At 34.8% G+C, this 20453-nt stretch overlaps 1 protein-coding gene across 3 annotated transcripts in view; it reads right to left on the bottom strand.

Moving 5' to 3' along the window:
- The window catches only part of LOC138703637 (acetylcholinesterase-like), a 2088928-nt gene extending 2070794 nt beyond the window's left edge, over window positions 1-18134 (bottom strand). For all 3 annotated transcript variants that reach the window (XM_069831694.1, XM_069831692.1, XM_069831693.1), the window contains exon 1: window positions 18038-18134. The gene's annotated coding sequence lies outside the window, so the exon portion shown is untranslated. The remainder of the gene's footprint in view (window positions 1-18037) is intronic.
- Between the last annotated feature and the right edge of the window lie 2319 nt (window positions 18135-20453).

Below are 20453 nucleotides of genomic sequence, written 5' to 3'. Positions count from 1 at the left end.
TTTGTGTCATATCGATTTTCAGATTTTTGCTCTATTAAATAACTTCAATAGATATACAGCAAATAATACAATCTCCTATATGTAATTATATTTCTTTCTTTCGAAAATGTAAGAATTCACGATCTCCTATATACCACTGCCATAGAATGAATAAATCTGTTTTTTCTTCCTACTGAAAAAATTTATATTTTTCACATAGGAATTACGGAACAACGACGCTATAATCTGAGGCGGCGGTGAAAAATGTATTATATTAAAACTCTTGTATATCCTTAAATATCAGTCCTATCAAAATTTTGTCTGGAATGAAACTTGTCGGAAATAATGTTCAAAGAAACTTTTTTTATGTAACATTTATCACAAGAATCAATAATAAGCGAGATATTTCGATTTATTTAATTCAGGCCCCCTTATAACCCCCTTTCAAATAAAGTATTTTGAATGCCATTTAGCCTAAAATCTAAGTTACAACGAACTTAATTTATATTCCAATTTTCATCGAAATCCGTTCAGCCATTATCGCGTGAAAAGGCAACAAACATCCACACAGACAGACAGACAGACAGACAGACAGACTTAAATATCAGTCCTATTAAAATTTTTCCTGGGATAAAACTTATCGGAAATCATTTTTAAAGAAATCTTTGCTGTGTAACATTTTTCACAAAAATCAATAATAAGCGAGATATTTCGATTTATTTAATTCATTCCTCCTTATAACCCCCTTTTAAATAATGTATTTTGAATAGCATATAGCCTAAAATCTAAGTTACAACGACCTTAATTTATGTTCCAAATCCGTTCAGCCATTATCGCATGAAAAGGTAACAAACATCCAGACAGACAGACAGGCAGACATACAAACAAAAATTTCAAAAAAGCTATTTTCGGTTTCAGGATGATTAATTATACATGTTAACATCAATTATTTTTGGAAAATCAAAAATTACCAGAACAATGTCGCTTACAGATTTATTATTAGTATAGATTTATTAGTTACTTCGTTATTATTTATTTATTATTGTATTATATTTAATTTTTTTATAAATAATAGTAATATACGTTACAAGAGCGGCATGTTGACGTTTTCGTGTTCGAGGAAAAGATTGAAAAAGCGAAACGTAGTTGAGCTTTTTTAATTTCCGAGAACATGAAAACAAACATACCGCTCGTGTATCGTACATTATTTTGTGCGAAGATCATTTATTACATACCTGAAAGACGAATTTCTAATTAGTTGCAATGAAATCTCCATCTTGATTTCTGTTCAATGACGGCAACTTTTAAAAACTAAAATATCTATCTTCAACATTGTTGCTATAAAATGTTTTCTGTGTTTACTATACTCCAGCAGGCCGTGATATACGTCTGTCTTTTTTTTCCCCAGTGTATAAATGCGAACTTAAAACAAACGGTAAGGTTATGTAATGATTTATTTTTCATTTTAATATTTTAACAATATTATTTATATAACATATTGCAGTAATAACATCGGCATCTGGAATCTTATTGATTTTTTCACGGCTTCCTTAATGTTACTTGTATCAGGAATGCAATAAGTTTCGTGGAGTAGTAGACTTTACTTAATTTTTGCAAATATTTAAAAACAATAATTAACATTGCAATTTAGGTGAAATTGCAGTGGTAAGATTTCCAATTTAGAATTATTACTATGTTAAACGTCTCTAAAAATAATATGTTAAAAGCCTAAAGCAGTAAAATGAATGTTGCGCTTAAGCGGTAAGAAGAGGGAAATTGTTATGTGTGTTACGTTGGGAATACTGAATGTGGTATTTCACACTTACCGCGTATTGGTTCTGTGCGGAAAACAAGCAAATACGCACGATCTCGCACAAAATTAATTTTTTGTATTAATGTTGTATCTGATTCACATTTTATAATGAATTAACAACTGTTAAATATCCATTCCATATGATCGATGTTTTCCTGTCCATAATATTACTCGACTTTCATGCTCTACCGCTTGCCGATTGCAGGAGACTTGCTCCGCGTGTTATATCATCTGCACTGAAATTCTCCAATATCGACGGAGTAGTGCACTCGGCCAGCAAGGGAAACCAGATAATAACAGACGTAGAGAAAAACAAATTATAATATAAGAAAGTGCGGACAGCGTAATAATAGACAGTGGCGTACGCTTTGTCCCATGAAGGTAATAACCGAAACCGGCAGGTGACGTGAGGTGCGAAGTAGAGGACTGTAATTAAAGAGTGTAGGACATGGGGTTGATGTATATGTGGTTGTCCGGCACAGAGGTATGCTTCCCCTTGCTCTGTAACATTAGGAACTAAAGGTTACGTACGCTATGTCGGAGTCATTAAGTCACCAGCACATATAATACAGTACATGTGGGTGGAGGGGGGTTAGGACGAGGACAAGCAGCCATCCGCCAGCTAACAGTCCTCACGTAATTACGTTCATTAGGACACTCGGCCGCCTGAATAGGAATTCCTAATGCCGGTAATTGCATTCGTGAATAGTATGTTGATACTGGTACACACTGCAAATTGCAGAGACCCCAGAGTTAAAATATTATCCGTCGACTTTACGTCGGGAGGAAAAAAAAAAGTTGTGTTTAGTGCCGACAATTGTTTTGCTACAGTGTTCTGGGTTAATTTGATGGAGCACTCACAATTACGTGAGCATTCTGCCCCACTATGTGTGGGCCTTTATATAGACATTTCATTATTGTTTACATTTTATAGTGAATTAACCGCCAGGAAAGTTCATTTTAGATTTATAGCTTTGCTGGACGTCCTTCGATGTAGCGGAAAATCCAGCGCAACGGGTTCGGTTCAGGACTGTATAGTGCAGCGTTGTCAGACACAGCCTAAACGGAGCGGAGCGCTCCACTATAACTCGTAGCGAGCTCCGGTGCTTCCACAGACATAAGAAAGTTCACGCTCCGACTGGACGTCTCTATACTAAAAGCCAGGTTATAATAATAATAATAATAATAATAATAATAATAATGGTTTATTTTAACTGGCAGAGTTAAGGCCATTCGGCATTCTCTTCCACTCAACCAGTATGATAAAAATTACTACAGTGCTATGAATATAACATAATTAATACAATACAATACAATTCAAAGCAATACAATACTACAAATACAAGACAATATAATACATAATTAATATAATACAATGACAATTCTTTTCGTCTTCACAACACCAATAAAATAATAATGTAATAATAATAATAATAATAATAATAATAATAATAATAATAATAATAATAATAATAATAATAATAGAGCAATCGGTTTGGAAGTAAATCCCGAAAAGACAAAGTATATGATTATGTCTCGTGACCAGAATATTGTACGAAATGGAAATATAAAAATTGGAGATTTATCCTTCGAAGAGGTGGAAAAATTCAAATGTCTTGGAGCAACAGTAACAAATATAAATGACACTCGGGAGGAAATTAAACGCAGAATAAATATGGGAAATGCGTGTTATTATTCAGTTGAGAAGCTCTTATCATCCAGTCTGCTGTCCAAAAATCTAAAAGTTAGAATTTATAAAACAGTTATATTACCGGTTCTTCTGTATGGTTGTGAAACTTGGACTCTCACTCTGAGAGAGGAACAAAGGTTCAGGGTGTTTGAGAATAAGGTGCTTAGGAAAATATTTGGGACTAAGAGGGATGAAGTTACAGGAGAATGGAGAAAGTTACACAACACAGAACTGCACGCATTGTATTCTTCACCTGACATAATTAGGGACATTAAATCCAGACGTTTGAGATGGGCAGGGCATGTAGCACGTATGGGCGAATCCAGAAATGCATATAGAGTGTTAGTTGGGAGACCGGAGGGAAAAAGACCTTTAGGGAGACCGAAACGTAGATGGGAAGATAATTTTAAAATGGATTTGAGGGAGGTGGGGTATGATGATAGAGACTGGATTAATCTTTCACAGAATAGGGACCGCTGGCGGGCTTATGTGAGGGCGGCAATGAACCTTCGGGTTCCTTAAAAGCCATTTGTAAGTAAGTAAGTAATAATAATAATAATAATAATAATAGTCATATCTAAATTAAATTAAATTAAATTATTAAGCTCGATCACAAGTTTAATTTCAATTTGACTGCGCCCGTAAGAAATCGTTTAGCCTTTTCTTGAAAGTGGTTATTGTCTGGCAGCCTCTAATCTTCTGAGGTAGAGAACCGACGAAACAGGAAGTAGTTGGATGGGCGAGAGGAAAGTGCGGGTTAGAGGGGTAGCCTGTGCAGTGATGACACGTTGAGTGTGGGAGATGGAGGGGAGAACGAGAACGGAGCTTTTCATTGGACCTCGCGTGAAAATGTCGTCTGCTAACGAAAATCTGGCAACGGAATCACGGAGACAGTGTAGCCAGTTCATTTGCAATACCACGTGCATTACGAGTCGCATTTCGTACCAGCGTCATTAGCTCGTGCTTTCTTAAAAACAGTAATTTTAATTACTAATATTGTAGATAGTGTTATCGAGAACTATAGACAGTAGTTATTTTAAACATATCGGTGACAAACGCTGAACACGCTTTGAATCTCGCCCCACTATGTGGCAACAGAGCTCAAAAAGAGACCAACAGAACGTTGCTTCCGGTTTAGTCGGTTCATAACCTGGCTTTTAGTATAGCACCACAACCGGTTTCGGAGCTTACAACTCTGACACTACTGGTATAGTGCAACTGGACGGCTGTCCCTAGTTAATTAGATATTGACCTCAGTGATCGCCCACTGCCATGCTGATCATATGAACGGACAGTTTCATTTCGTAATTCAAAATCCCCACAAGACGATGTGGAGTGCTCGAAAAAGGAAACTCTTGAAGGCAAATAATTATTGTGATTTTTGTACACCGTCTCTCTAAAAAATGTTAACACTTACATGGCTAGTGATTCAGTTTAAGGTAAAGTGCCCACATATCATCCTCCGTTTCGGTTTTGCTTACCATTCATAGCATATTAATTGAAGACTTGAAAATTATGTAGTTAAGGGGAGGCAGAGGTGAATATTTCAAAATCCACAACACTTATCCGATTTGTTTGAAATTGATCATGGATATTAAGTATGTTATTAGTAGACTTCATGGAATTGCCACGAGATTCGCAAGGTTTACTGTGGACGTAGTATAGACTGTATGAGAAGGGGGCGTGTCTCTGATGTAAATACTGAGCAGTATACTGCGGTTACAATAAAACCTGTATCCTGCATTCAAGAAATATAATGAATGATCATTGAAGTAGGAAATGTCTAAAAATGTAAATATAGAATATATTATTTTACAGTGAGATATATTAACTCTTAAAATTTAATGTAAGATACTCACATCATCCTTGAATATGTGCATTGCAGTGAACAGTTACGTACAATTTGACCGACTGCAAAGTAACCTCCTCCGATGGTCACTTAAACAGTTTGTATATTGGGAACTTGTAGTTCAACATCACACGATGAAATACGTGCATTTCTTAAGAACGGGAAGTCACTACTTTTTAGTACACCAACTTCAGACGTCTTGTCGTGATCTGATAGTACATCATTTATAATACGAAGTTGTGAATAGGCAGAATTTTTAGCAATAATATTTCTCAACTTACATTTCACTTTTCCTGAAATTAGTGAATTGTTATTTTGGATAACGGTTTGTGATACTTCATCCGCTATATTAAGGGCTTCTGAGAGTTGTAGTTTAAGGCGATTCTAACAGGATGATGCTTTTGGACACGATTTTAAAATTAGAATCAATGACATAATATCTTTCAATAGCTGTTCAGAAAGCAATGATTTTACAGCTGCAACAGCGGAACTGTCTGTGCTAGCCAATGCATCAATTACTTCCATTATTTTTCCGTAATGTTCTGCATAATAATTAACAGAATTCAACCACGTTCCCCAACGAGTCAAGACTGACTGCGGGGGTAAGGTTATTCCAGGAGTAATTGTTTGGAACAGCAACACTCTCATTGTAGTATGTTTGATTGAATTATTGTCTGCACTGAACTAATGTTAAACTTTGACTATTTCAACCACAGTAATGCAAAAACAAGTGCTTACATAGGTATACATTAGCTGTAGCTGCTCTATCTATTTGGACCGGTCACAACTCTTAACATGAACTGCTTATACTACGAGACCGGGCGGTCGCTCACCTCCTCTATACTACCGTACATCGGCAACCTGATTGCACGCTGCGTGTGGCAATTCAACGAAGTCTAGTTCTTAGTAATGGACATACCAAGTTTCAACTTTCTAAGTACAATAGTTCTGTAAATATTAATAATTTTATAAAACTTTATATCGTTTGATATAAAATGCTCCATGCGCCATATTGAAGAAATTTTCAATATTTCTTTTTATTTATATGTTCAGAGAAGATATATAGATAATGATAAGTATTAGTTTATTATGGGAATAATATAGTAATACAGTTATTTTGGCTTTAATTTCATACTTTTAAAGGACACAAAATCAAAAACTAACATCGGAATATGAAAATAAAGATAATGAAAATAGAAAAAACCAAATTTTCATTTTTCTTCAGTTTTCTTCGAAAATTTCACCTCTGCCTCCCCTTAAGACCCTTCAACATTTAGCTATAATGCATAGAATTCGAAATTTATAATTGCGGAAACAAATGGAATATAAGACATGAAGGATTAATTTATGCATTTTTTTGAAATTTCAATCAAGTTGCCTAAATTATTCCTTATATGATCCATATATCTTAATGTCGTCTCTCATCTGATATCTCCTTCTACCCTGAACTCTTCTCTCGTTCACCATTTCTTCCATTGCATTCTTCAGTAGGCAGATTCTTCTCAGTCAGTGACCGAACCAATTCCTTTTCCTCTTCCTGATCAGTTTCAGCATCATTCTTTCTTCAGCCACTCTTTCCAAGGCAACTAATTTCTTATTCTGTCTGTCCACTTCGCATGTACCAATTTCCTCCATATATACATTTCAAATGCTTCTATTCGTTTCTTTTCACTTCGTCGGAATGTTCATTCTGTCTCATTCAATACCACACACCATACAAAGCACTTCACTAGTCTCTTCCTTAGTTCTTTTTCCAGAGGTCCGCAGAAGATGCTCCTTTTTCTATTAAAAGCTTCCTTGGCCTTTGCTATCCTCCTTTTGACTTCATGGCAGCAGCTCATGTTACTGCTTATAGTACACCCCAAGTATTTGAAGCTTTCCACTTGCTCTACTGCCTCATTTAGAATTTGCAAGTTTACCTTCTTTATTTTTCTTCCTATGACCATGATCTTCGTCTTATTTGCATTCATTTTCAACAACATTTTCTAAAGAGTTTGAGAAAGTTATGTACAGCAGGTTATATCATTATTATGAATCAAACAATCCCTGGTTATATTACGTTCAGAATAATTTTGGAATTATAAAACAAAAACCGACAGGAATTCAGCTTCCAGGTAAAGTAATGCATTCTTTGAAGTGGAAATGAAATTATATGTTGTATGAATATTTCGTGACATAGCTAAAGCATTTTACTGTGAAGATTACAGAATATTGATAAGTAAATTAAATTACTAGTATTGTAGTGTTAGAGTTGGGAATTTTAGTTGGTTTACATCTTACTTATCATATAATAAAATTTAAAAAACTGGAATGGATATACCAAGTTATTAATTCAGAATTTAGGTATGTTATATATGTAGATCAAAAGGAATAAATTTCACATCCATATATTGTTCCTAGTTTATATTAATGATTTTACTTTAACCACAAATAATTTATCGCAAATAATCTTATTAACAGATAATAAAAGTATTGCAGTCTCGAGTGATTAATATAATCGCTTTATAAACAGTTCTAATGCAGTGTTAAATGAAACGAATGAATAGTTCAGTTCAAATAAACTAGCACTTCATTACAATAAAATCTGTGTAATCAATAGTAACATTACTAAAAGAGTGCTCAGCATTCCTACAATATAAATGGAAGTGATCTCAAAAAATAAATAACTATAGAATATTTTGATCTCTGTCTGTTATACAGGGTGCGTCAGAAAGAACGGATGGATTTCAAACTATAAATACGCAGCGAGGGCAGGGATAGAGTAAGGGAGACCACGACTGTTGGGTCAGCCAGAGAATGCAGTTTCAGTTGAGAGCATGGTGTTGGTCTGGTGTACAACGTGCTTTCATCGCAGAGACATTTTTGAAAAATGAAGAGTCTGTGATCGCCACTCAGGACTCAATTCGACATCGGATGTCACGCTAGGATTCCAACTCGGAATACAATTTGCGGTGGGTGGCTTCATTTCGTACCACAGGTTCAACATTAAAGAAGAAATCACCTGGACGAACAGGGAGCGCGTGTACTCCTGCAAATGTAGAGACAGACAGTAGGTTGTCCGGCCACCTCAACGATCAGCCCGCAAACAAGCTATTGCACTGAGATTGTCCGAGGTTACGGTAAGATCTCGCGCCCTGCTAGTTCTTTCTTTGGGACCATTTGAAGGCCTAAGTAACCACATACACTGGATGAACTGAAGACTGCGATTCGTGAAGAAATTGCGGCAATCCTACGAACTATGACTGTGAAAGTTACGGCGAACTTCAGAAAACGCCTCGATGCCTGTATCGAAAGCCAAGGACATCATATGGATGGTGTTGTATACCATAAATAAACTGCATGTATTGGTGAATGTGTTGATAACAATAAATTTTTGATTTGATGAATCCTTACAATTTTCTTGCCCTGTGAAATCAATCCGTTCTTTCTGACGCACCCTTTACATTAAGAAACTAATCTTCTATTGGCGATATGAACACATTAAAATTGCATACTTTAGTAATTATATAATGAAATATGAATTCATATTCTAAAATAACTCATCTGAAGTTAAATACATTTTTGTTTTACAAAAGAAACCCCTAAGGACAATGACAGGCGTGTATGAAAGAACACCACGTAAATTTTTTTAACAAAATTAAACAGGTTAAGCTTAGGTGAGTACATTATTTTCCTGATGATGTTTCATATTAAAAACCAAAATGCATTTAGTACTAACGAAAAAAACATAATTTTAATACAATACAAGAGACAGAGCTCCAACGAACATCTGTGAGATATTTTTCAGAACTCTCTTTGTCGACAAAACTCATGGTATACATATAATCTGAGGAGATCCATCAACCCGTGACATCCGTTACTACATCAATTCTGTTGTTCTTTCACGAAATAAAATCGAAGGAAATAGAAATGTAACAAAAAAGTATATTCAAAAGAAACTGCAGACGGAGAAGGAAATAAACTCTGACTCCAGATAAGGGAATGTTATAATTACAGCAATTAATATCAAATCAGTTATTCAAATGAACATACTACAGTTAGAGCAACACGCACCTGCTGAGTAGGAAATCTTTACTTTCTATTAAAATTTCTACATAACGCTACACGAGGAAAAGTTGTGAAGATTAAGAAAGCAACTTCATTTGCATTTCATAGTATGCCACAATATTAATCAAACCTTAAAATATGTCTGTATTATTTTCGAAATACGTTTTTATTATATCCGATCTGACCATCCTGCGTTTGAATTTTCGACAGGGCTAACATAGTTTCTATCCACTTTCTTACGTTCATGCTCTGAAATTAAAAAGCAGTAGCAGCAGTATCAGTAGTTAGTAGTAGCTAATAGGATTAGTAGGTAGTATTAGTCAGTAACAGTAGTTACAGTAGTTGTAGTTAACAGTAGTTAGTAGGTAATAGTAGTAATCAACAGTAGTTAGTAAGTAGTATTAATCAGTAACACAGTAGTTACTAGGTAGGAGTAGTCGTTAACATTAATTAGTATTAGTCAGTAAGAGTAGTTAGTAGATAGTATTAATCAGTAACAATACTTAGTAGGTAATAGTAGTCAGCGGTAGTTAGTAGCTGGTAGTAGTCAGTAACAGTAGCTAGTAGATAGTATGTCAGTAACAGTACTTAGTAGGTAGTAGTAGTAATATTAGTCAGCAGTAGTTAGTAAGTAGTAGTAATAGTCAATAACAGTAGTTAGTAGGGAGTATTAGTCAGTAAGAGTATTAGTAGATAGTAGTAGTCGTTGACAGTAGTTAGTAGATAGTATTAGTTAGTAAGAGTAGGTAGTAGTAGTCGTTAACAGTAGTTAGTAGGTAGTATTAGTCAGTAAGAGTAGTTAGTATATAGTATTAGTCAGAAACAGTACTTACTAGGTAGTAGTAGTCAGCAGTAGGTAGTAGTAGACAGTAACAGTAGTTAGTAGGTATTATTAGTCAGTAGGCCTAACAGTAGTTAGTAGGTACAATAGTTAGTAAGTAGCATTAGTCAGTAACAATAGTTAATATTTATTAGTAGTCAGTAATAGTTAGTAGGTAGTATTAGTCAGTAACAGTAGTTATAGTAGTTGTCTTTAACAGCAGTAGTTAGTAGGTAGTATTAGTCAGTAATAGGAGTTAGTAGATGGTATTAGTCAGTAACAATACTTAGTAGGTAGTAGTAGTCAGCAGTAGTTAGTAGGTATTATTAGTCAGTAGGCATAATAATAGTTAGTAGGTACAGTAGTTAGTAAGTAGCATTAGTCAGTAACAATACTTAGTAGGTAGTAGTAGTCAGCAGTAGTTAGTAGGTAGTAGTAGTCAGTAAAAGTAGTTAGTACGTATTATTACTCAGTAGGCCTAATATTAGTTAGTAGGTACAGTAGTTAGTAAGTAGCATTAGTCAGTAACAATAGTTAATATTTATTAGTAGTCAGTAACAGTTAGTAGGTAGTATTAGTCAGTAACAGTAGTTATAGTAGTTGTCGTTAACAGCAGTAGTTAGTAGGTAGTATTAGTCAGAAACAGTACTTAGTAGGTAGTATTAGTCCGTAACAGTAGTTATAGTAGTTGTCGTTAACAGCAGTAGTTAGTAGGTAGTATTAGTCAGTAACAGTACTTAGTAGGTAGTATTAGTCAGTAACAGTAGTTATAGTAGCTGTCGTTAACAGCAGTAGTTAGTAGGTAGTATTAGTCAGAAACAGTACTTAGTAGGTAGTATTAGTCCGTAACAGTAGTTATAGTAGTTGTCGTTAACAGCAGTAGTTAGTAGGTAGTATTAGTCAGTAACAGTACTTAGTAGGTAGTATTAGTCAGTAACAGTAGTTATAGTAGCTGTCGTTAACAGCAGTAGTTAGTAGGTAGTATTAGTCAGTAATAGTACTTAGTTGGTAGTAGTAGTCAGCAATAATAATCAGTAGGTAGTAGGTAGTAGGTAGTAGTCAGTAACAGTAGTTAATAGTAATAATCTGTAACAGTATTACTTAGAAGGTGGTAGTAGTAGTCAGCAGTAGATAGTAGATAGTAGTAGTAGTCAGCAATAGTTAGGTAGTAGTAGTTGGAAACAGAAGTTGCTAGGTAGTAGTAATTAGCAATAGTCAGTAGGTAGTATTAGTCAGTCACAGCAGTTAATAGGTACTAATAATACCAGCAGTAATAGTAGCAATAGTAATCAGTAGCATTAGTAGTATTAATAAGTGGTAGTACAGAGCGTTCGCCTACGGGTGAGGCCAGGAAAGCGGCATGTACTGATACGCCGCTTTGTGCGCGCAGTTGTTGAGACACGCTCGACAATCAAGGTCGACAAGTTATCAGTTGTGAGCCAGATGTTGCAGTATTTAACACGTACAGTGCAGTTCCTTGACACAGTTGCTTAAATATTCAGCGTGTGTGTAAAATTTGTTAACAATGCAAAACGCAAAATTCACGCTTGAACAGAGAGTTTTTATGTATGATGCATATGTGAAAATAGAGTCATGTAGAGAGGTGCGTAGGCAATTTGAAGTGAAATATTCGGGTGCTCCAATTCAGGGTAGAGAAACTGTTAGACGTCTTGTTAACAAATTAAGGACAACAGGGTTGATAAATGCTACAATTCCTAAGCGAAAACGAAGAGTATTGACGGGAGAAAAAATTGATGAAATCAGTGCATCATTTATACGCTATCCTAATAAATCTCTAAGACGTGTTTCACAGGAAGTTAATGTTTCAAAAACATCAGTCTTTACTGGTGCTAAACTTTTAAAATTAAAACCCTACAGAGTATAGTATAGAAAGCGGAAGCTTACGGATAGACGATTCCCGCAAGCGACACCGCAGGCAGGCCGCTTTCCTGGCCCCACCCGTAGGCGAACGCTCTGTAGTAGCAGTAGTAGTAGTAGTAGCAGTAGCAGTAGCAGTAGCAGTAGTTAGTAGGTACTTATTAGGCCTAATAATAGTTGTAATAAGTAGCAGTAGTAATAGTAATAGCAATTAGTAGTAATAGGAATAGTAGAAACAGAATGTACTGTATATCTCCACCAGAATCCCACCCCATTTTAATTACATTCTAGTCAGAGGTAAACAAGAGCGTTTACATAATCAGACTGTTTTGATATGAAGTTGTTGTTGCATAATAGCTATGATGGCATTTCATACTAACTACCCTGCGCATCATACAAATAAGCAGAGTTGTAGAGAAAGAGCTCTAACTAGGAAATAAAAGCCATTCCGGATTCATGTTCATGTAACATATTTTCATCCTCTGCATGAGAAAAATGTTTCACTAAATTTTGACATATCTTTTTGATACAGCCTATATAATTCATGTACAGAGGAAATATTGCCTGTAATGACGCTTCTTTCAAAATCTGTCATAATGCAATTATCCAGCAATTTGGATACGTTGTAAACAATGAAATGAAATGACCGGCAAGCTTATACTCACATGCGTGTCATTAGAGCACTCTTGTTAAGCCTACGTCGGTTCGATGCAGATGAGTGTGATCGTTGTGGGTCACCGTAACTTGAAGGCAACTTGATACTAATTGGATCGTAACTAGGCACGGTGGAGTGGCAAACCTAATGATGAGGGTTAAAGCGAATCGTAAAAATCGGATCCATTCGCTTAGTTTCTGGTCATGTAAACCAATACTCAAACCAGTTTCCAATCAGTGCAATTATATTTTTAAAGACACCAGATTTTACGTAGATTTTTATACAATCAGTGACGCAAAACGTATTTTCTTTTTTTTTTTTACAATTCATTTTGAGGATTTTTTCCAGTTAAGTCGTAGTGAATTCAGTTAAATAGTTTTATTTTTTTCAGTCAATGACTTACCATACAATATTTAAGGAGTGGCTCCATTATTTTGCTGCTTGTATTAAAGTTTTCATCACGTCTGAGACATCACCAGATACATTCTTACATTATCCAACATGTTAACCTCATTTTCAATGTGCATGAGCATAGTGAATATCGAATATCAATAAAACAAAGGTTAAAAGTTAAAGTTAAAAAAAAAACAAGGTAAAAACATTTAAAAATATATGCTACGAGCTTTTACTTACATTTTTACAATTATTTTGATTTATGTTTGTGTTTCATCATGCTAGATTTGTATAAGTTGTTAATTTTATTAGTGTGGATTACAATTTTTGATTACAAGATGTGAAATGTATAGACTATGTTACATGTTGTATCCATGTTCGTTATTAGTGTGGTATTTTTTATGGTTGAATGTGTGGTTGCTCTCATGTGTCTATATGGTAAGGTTGACATTATAGGCAGCAGTTGAAGTATTATGTGATTATTTGTGTGTAGTTTAGATATTTTATGCTCGACCATGCCGAAATGTAGTAATTATACACCTGGTAGCAGCCCTTTAATGGACCTCATTAAAGTACACTTATTCATTAAAGTTCAGGTGTTCCACCAATCAGAAAACACCATTGTAGCAATATGAAAGCGCAAGTATCGATTATTCTCGGATATACAATCGAAAGACAACTAGCGAAACGTCACGGTGGGTGGAAGTCCAATACTGTCGCAGAAGGTTATGTTCTGTTACTATAATAATTAGCGTTAATTGTAAATAATATTCAAATAAATCCAATTTGTCATCTCATTTTTCAATGTGTAAATCAATTTCAAGGTTACATCAAGAATAATGTTTATTTTACTCTCTAGATTATATCAAGGTCAATGACATTTGTGTCTCGGAAAAAATCAATACTTTCTCGTCTGCGCACATCTCACAATTTACGAGATATTGCACAGGTCAGTTCCGCTCCCCAGTCAGATAAGAATGCCATGAATACTTATGAATAATTTCAAGTTTGAAATATGATCGAGCATAAAAAGTCGTATGAAACTTGCCTATAATACGATGAAAGAGTAATGGAATGGAGAAAAATTCTCTCCGGCGCCGGGACTTGAACCTGGGTTTTCAGCTCTACCTGCTGATGCTTTATCCACTAAGCCACACCGGATACAACCCCGGCGCCGAACAGAATTGTCTCTGATTGAGTTCCAACTCTTGGGTTCCCTCTAGTGGCCGCCATCTGCACTACGTCATAGATGTCTATGAACATAGGACCGAAGTCCACACATGTGCTGAGGTGCACTCGTTATGAGTGACTAGTTGGCCGGGATTCGACGGAATAAGCGCCTTCTTAAATCACTTCGTGATTTACGCATATCATATATTATTTCAATGTACCGAAGTATATATGATATTTCCATGCAGATATTCTGCTTCATCATACGATGAAAGAGTGCACCTCAGCACATGTGTGGACTTCGGTCCTATGTTCTTAGACATCTATGACGTAGTGCAGAGGGCGGCCACTAGAGGGAACCCAAGAGTTGGAACTCAATCAGAGACAATTCTGTCCGGCGCCGGGGTTGTATCCGGTGTGGCTTAGTGGATAAAGCATCAGCACGTAGAGCTGAAAACCCGGGTTCAAGTCCTGGCGCCGGAGAGAATTTTTCTCCGTTCCATTACTCTTTCATCGTATGATGACGCAGAATATCTGCATGGAAATATCATATGTACTTCGGTACATTGAAATAATATATTGCCTATAATGGTAAATAAGACGCTCGTATGAAAATCATGAAACTCGCGTCTTAATTCCTACCATTATAGGCTCGTTGCATAATGTACTATTGTAACATCGGGCTCCTTCCATCCTGTATATTTATGTTCATAGCGTTGTTTTCCATTTATTTTTTTCTTTCAAAAATAATGTGTTAACTTGGAATTGAAGATCTCCCCGGAATAAGGATGTAACAAACAAAACTCTAATTCATGTTTCAGGAGAAAGGAAAAATATTTCGGGAGCTTATTTCATTAGATCTAGATTTACTATCACAACTATTTGATTAAATAAGGATACAAGTTTATTCACCCTTTGAATTCAATAATCTATTGTTATAAATAAAAGTTTTAACACTACTTTTTCTACCTAAATCAAATATTTCAAGACTTTGATGTTACATCCTTTTTCAGGGTAGTTCCTCAATTGGTGACGGATGTTTTCATACCAATGATTTAATATTTATAATACCAACGAATAATACTTTGATAGATAAATAAAGAAAGAAAACTTTTCACTATGAAGCAAACTAATTAAACTAACACTAAACAAATAAATTTATGAACACGTAAAACACCAAACAGCACGTTAAGCGCCCAACTTTGACAATGTTGAAACTGCTTTTGAATTCATTGTGGTGGTCTTTTGAACCATGGACTAAAAAAACATTGTTTTCATGTGATTGTCTGAATGGTTCGAATTTTGTTATTTTAGTAGGCCAACAGTGGCTTTGAAGTTCTTTTATCTACAATAATCTCACTAGAGGTTTTGATTTATCTAGGAAAAAATCAAAACTAGAATGAGATTTAATTGACTATTACACGATTAGAAGAAATTATATAGATAATAGAATAAATAAAGTACTCTAATACAATAAAATATTGACTTACTCAAAAACTAAACTGTCTTGAAAATGTATAATTATTATAACATCTCATCATTACAAATATTCCATTAGATGGCAGTAGTGTGTAACTGTTACGATCAGATGTTCTCTTGTTACCAGTTATGCTGACTATACAATCTTCATTGAACTCTATGAACGATTACTAGCCATGAAATCTTTGTTGATTCAGTTTAATTTTCATTAAAACAGTTGCATTCCACTTCAATTATCAATATATATTAAACAATCTCTGATACGTGACTATCCATAATCTCATACAGCAGAAGCTATAATATAACCTAAATAATATAAACAAGATAAATGATAGAATAGTTTTAATTAAGGATGATGAAAGAAACATGAATCATTTTAAAATGTACAATTATTGAAGTACAATGTTAAACAAAGGACAAATGCTAGGGAGGTGATAAAAATTGTAGGATAAGCGGCTATGATTAGTTAAAACACTTCGTTCCATACCGTTTTATTGGTCAAAAGTAACAAGGTAACAGTCTCCTTAAAATAAATTATTAGTAAATATAAACTTGAAATTTTGGTCGCAAGGGAGGATAAAAATTATATTATATCGGTCTAATATATTCTGAGAGTAAAAACTACACTATTTACTCTTCTCAATTAGGGGGGGGGGTAAATCTTAACCCTTTACTGCATAAACTAGCAGAATTTGGCTTCTGTAACCACCTGCTAAAACTTACCTGTTCATACCTATCAAACAGAGAACAATATGTTTCATTCCGACAGGTCAATTCAAAACAATTTCATGTAAACTCGGGTGTCCCACAGGGGTCTAATTTATATACCAACATATACAACATTCCAATTGCTTATTATACACAGATGATGTTAAATTATTTAAAGAAATTACAAATGAATCTGACTCAGCTGAGCTACAACAAGATATTAATAGTATTTTTAGGTGGAGCATTGTTAACAAACTCAACTTTAATATTAAAAAATGCTCAGACATTGCCTTCACTCGTAATACTAACTCTCTGGATTACACGTAGGCCTATAGCATAAATAACACAAAATTAGAAAGGGTCACTTCAGTAAATGATTTAGGAGTGATAATCTCTCATGACCTATCCTTTTTAACACATATAAAAGCAATTGCGAATAGAGCCTTCAAACTGGTAGGTTTCATCTACAGGAACTCAAAAGATTTCAGGAATGTTGAAACTGTCTTAAAAATATATAATAGATTAATACGAAGTAAATTAGAGTACGCATCTATAGTTTGGAACCCTCACTATCACTCGCACTCGGTCATTCTAGAGAGAGTACAGAATAAAATCCTAAAACTGATATATATGAAAAAACATTCATGTTACAATCTTATGAATCCATGCTGGTTGAATTTAATGTACTATCTCTCAGTAGTCGCAGGATAAGAGCACAACAAATGTATTTGTTCGAAACAATAAATGGCTTAATAGACAACCCTGATCTTCTACAGCTAATTAGTTTCAATATTTGTAAATCAAATTTGAGAAAGCTGTCTCTCTTTTATTTACAGACAACAAAAACACTATCTCATAAAATGTCTCCACTTGTATTAATCCTTCGAACTTACAATCATCTATCAAATAAACAGGATTTAGATTTTTCGTTATCGTACAATATATACAAGAAAAAGTTATGTAAAGCATTACTTGAAACACATGTTCTGTGTTGGTGAGTTTTTTGAATAAATGAATTGAGCCTATTGGACCTGCTATGTAGTGCTGTATATTGAATTTATTAACATGGTGTTGTATTTGCTCTGCAATTTGGCAATTATAGCTACGCCTACATTTTGTATTTTTGGCTGTGATGTCTGTACTTGGCTCTTTTTGATTTGTTTTTATTTGGTGTTTTTCATTTATATCTGTATCTGTATTTTTTATTTAGTTGGCATCTATTTGCTTTTTTTTCCTTCCCTTTTCCATTTTTAATTTGTAATTACACTTGTATCTGTTTTACCTCTTTTTTCGTGTTGTATGCAATATGTTTTTTTATCTGTACTGTCTATTGTAATTGGGGCTTTGCCCTGTTATGGACATAAATAGATAAATAAATAAATCCCTTCGTTGTACCGACACTAGATATAATCACCGTTAACTGACATTATTGAAGTACTTACATAAAAAAAAATTACATGAATCTTCTATGTTTCATATACTGTAGATCTATTAATATTTTGGTGGTATTCTCTTGCGGGAAGCATTACTAAAAACGTTGCTGACATTCCACATACCTACTGTATATGCTCCTTGTAATGAACTCACGTCACTGCTGTCTTGACCACCTCGCTCAGTTTAAACCCACTAGAACACATGTGAATCAGTTCCTATTCAAGTCTGCAATGAAGAGACTTGTGTAAGATTTTCGCAGTCGCCATCCGTGTCCGAGGTGAGGTGACGTAGAGCGGGGTACCGCGTCATCCTTCACATCAATTTAGAGAAGTCCGCTCCACTTGGTGAGAGTCTGCTGTGTGCCTACTTAGGCTTAGGCTCTCCCACGCGCCCGTGACGCTGCGTCTACAGTCTGCACTTAATCTGATCATAGCCGCTTCTACATACATCGCAGGCGTTCTATTAAGTTTGTTTTCACACGAAACATGGACCATTCCTTACCGTTAATTTAGGTTCGTTTTTCTTCGAGCATGGATAAAGACTAAATATGGGGCATCCAAATGAGTAAACCCCATAGCAACGACTGTCGTTTACAGACTACCATGTGTTAAGGGAAAGTCATAATCAGAGATTGAAATATAATATGAAGAGTCCAATGCAAGAATGATGGATGTCACTTTCTTGTTTAAAATGAACCAAGAATGCATAGCTTAAAACATATACAGGGACATCATTTTATTTTTACTTGCATTTCTATTGTACCTGCATTTCTGAATGTACTTCACTCCGACCCCTTCACTAATGTCCTTGCTCCCGTCACACACACAAACTTACGGCCGCTGTTGCATTCAAAGTCTTCAAGCAGTGAAGTAAACACTGCAGTGTATAGTGTGTTTCAGAAATATGGTTGCGTTTTCTATAGAAGAAGGAACCTATATTAATAATATCGTACTAAAAATTATATTCAAGAAACGATAAATTCAATTTCATAGAATATGTTTCAAAATGTTTTTAATAATATGCGTAAAGAATTGAAGCCTGCATTGTAATGAACGGCAACCATTTTCAGCAACATGTTTAAAAATTCAGATTAACTTATTATGAATTGAGGTGGCTAGAAGCAAAGGAATGCTAGTGACATTTGTAATAACATGAGTTAAGTGCATCCAGTGTAAGCTAAAGTATCTAAAATTTTAGTGGCAAAGGGATATTTTAATGTCATCACACATTAAAATTTAAATAAAAATTTCACCGATTTTACGAAAGCTTAAATATTTAAACCCCATTTTCTTAAAAGTAACTTAAGTGCACTTACAGCCATTTACTTATGACTCCCTCAATTTAAATATACTCTCTATATTGTATGTTAACATCAATAATGAATATGCTAAATATAGTAGACATGACATAATGAACATAGCCGCCTGAAAAGTTGAGTTTTTGAAAAAAAAATGTTACTACTCTACTGTATTTTGATAAATTCCATAAAAGTGATGATCAAACTGAAAATCGTAATATCGTATTTCCCTACAACACAAATGGATACACTACTTTTCTCTCCTCCTATAGCAAGTAAAATGACTTGTTTACATATTGCACTAGTAACATCAAACTCCTGTAATGGAATGGGGGTAACAGTGTTTCCGAGTATAACCAGGTTAATGTTAGAAATGTTGGTAAAAATAAAGTGATGTCCCTGTAGAATGTACATAGAGAGTTATATGGCATTAACACTGATAATCATTGTCCAGTAATGATCGGAAAATCTCAGTTAAGCTTTGAGCGCTAAGCATTTCAGACTTTCAATTGCTTCTCCTGCAAAATGTAATCCAAATGACATCCATCATTCTTCCAGTGGACTCTTCACATAAATCAAATGATTTTATTTCAAAGAAATTCTCCAATATAAAGTAATATTATTTACAATAACAAAATAATTGAAAATTAAATATGTTAATAATAATTAATTGATTGATTAACTAGTGGACTTACTCGTGTTAATTATGTAAGATTTGTCCGGCTTACAGCTGTTTCAGTGCTTACGCACCATCCTCAGAGTCTACTAGATCACGGCGTCATCTCGAACTCCTCTGCCTGTTATGTGGGTGTGTTCGACTGTTGAAAGGTGTTGAAGAGTGGAGTCAAATAGTGTGTATGTACTGAAATTGACCTGTGTGTTGAGAATTTGATCGGGGTGTGTATTTAATTTTCAGTTATTTTGTAATTGTCAATAATATTACTTTATATTGGACAATTTCTTTGAAATAAAATCACTTGATTTTATATATGAAGAGTCCACTGCAAGAATGATGGATGCCATTTGGAATACATTTTGCAGGAGAAGCACACCCCGATCAAATTCTCAACACACAGATCAATTTCAGTACACACATACCATTTGACTCCACTCTTCAACACCTTTCAACAATCGAACACACCCACATTACAGGCAGAGAAGTTCGAGACGACGCCGTGATCTAGTAGGCTCTGATGATGGTGCGTAAGCACTGAAACAGCTGTAAGCCGCACAAATCTTAC

Source organism: Periplaneta americana, chromosome 7 (genome assembly GCF_040183065.1).
Source record: "Periplaneta americana isolate PAMFEO1 chromosome 7, P.americana_PAMFEO1_priV1, whole genome shotgun sequence".
NCBI lineage: Eukaryota > Metazoa > Arthropoda > Insecta > Blattodea > Blattidae > Periplaneta > Periplaneta americana.
Note: the sequence above shows the minus strand (reverse complement) of the source record. Positions and strands in the feature narration are given on the sequence as shown.